The 1,309-nt window shown below is 41.8% G+C and overlaps 1 long non-coding RNA gene across 2 annotated transcripts; it reads right to left on the bottom strand.

Annotated features, from left to right (window-relative positions):
- Positions 1–496: 496 nt before the first annotated feature.
- On the bottom strand, positions 497–1,189 carry LOC106944348 (uncharacterized). Of its 2 annotated transcripts, XR_001424237.1 has the most exons (3): positions 1,123–1,189; positions 975–1,053; positions 497–908 (listed from the first exon to the last, which is right to left on the bottom strand). It is a non-coding gene; the product is annotated as an uncharacterized LOC106944348 (long non-coding RNA). The 2 variants fall into 2 exon arrangements; XR_001424236.1 differs by having other exon boundaries at positions 975–1,162.
- Between the last annotated feature and the right edge of the window lie 120 nt (positions 1,190–1,309).

Below are 1,309 nucleotides of genomic sequence, written 5' to 3'. Positions count from 1 at the left end.
GGATCTGCTACTCTGCTCCTCACAGCAGGGTAACCAGAAGCTGTCAACAACACCACCTTGGGAATTGCACCCAAGGAATTAGACTGCCAGTAGGCTCGAGGTTCGTGACCAAGGAGAACCAGACTTTTCCAAAAAAATGAATTACATTTTATCGTTTCATGTAAAAGAGACAACATAAGGAACACAATAGGAAGGGAGTGTACAGTACTGAGGCCTACCAGCAGGGGGAGGGCGGTCCACATGGGAACTGGTCCTAAAATAAATTATAAATCCAAAATAAATCACCCCAAACACTTGTGAACAGGCATTCAATCGTGAAGAAATCCCAACACCGGCCACTCGCACGGCAGACAGCTCCAGTCTCCCAGGAGGCCCCTCCCACTACCTTCAGCACTCAGCCTGGAGACAAAAGGGTGGGGTTAAACAAGCAAATACAAAATAATACTACAATTTAAACTTGGCCAGACTAAAATGAGGTTACCTCCAACATAACCAATTAAAATCATCAATGCTTTAATAGAATAGTCTAAAATAATTCATGGCTGCTACCTGCAGCAAGGCTAGAGGCCACACAAAACAATAGAATGTTCCAAAGTAAATTTAAACTAAAGAAAACCCAAAACTAAGCAACTAAACAAAACAAATTAAACAAAACAGTTACAAAAATGAAACAAAAATCAACCAATGAAACAAGATAAACTAAACGAAAGAACAGTGAAACAAAACAGCAGGGTCTCCAGTGAGCTGCAGCAGTGTCAGAGCTGGAATTGAATCAAAAGGTTAGTAGGTGATTTACAGAAGATGGAAGCCAGAGGAAACCATTGTCACTTACCAGAGCTGGATGACTTCACCTCAAACCAGAGGATCCTTTCCAGCCCATAGCAGGAGGATCAGCTTTCCAATATGTTCTATATATGAATAATTGTTATTTTTGGTGTTATGGAGCTGTATGGGTGCAATAAAACAATACATACCCGTTTTATGTGAAAACTGCACTGGGGAGGGTGAATTACAGCCACACCCCAGTACCAAGCAGGAGACTTCCAGTGGTTTCTAGATTTAAACAATTCAAATCAAACACTGAATTTGTAGATCTTATGCAGAAGGAGAAACATTACTTACTGATGTTAGAGCTTAAGACCTGAATGCTTTCCAAGCGACCTTCCCAACAGCATGTGACCAAATGCCAGCATAAGGCAACTCTCTTTATACTCTCCACACATCATGAGGTGATTAGGTGCCAGGTGTTTTGAATATTGGGGCAGGCTTCTTCCTGCTACACAAGGCTCAGGTTTAATCTTTGGCTGCC

This window comes from Poecilia latipinna, unplaced genomic scaffold, assembly GCF_001443285.1.
Source record: "Poecilia latipinna isolate Pla-1442-1.1 unplaced genomic scaffold, P_latipinna-1.0 Scaffold8275, whole genome shotgun sequence".
NCBI lineage: Eukaryota > Metazoa > Chordata > Actinopteri > Cyprinodontiformes > Poeciliidae > Poecilia > Poecilia latipinna.
This window is presented reverse-complemented; position numbering and strand designations above follow the sequence as displayed.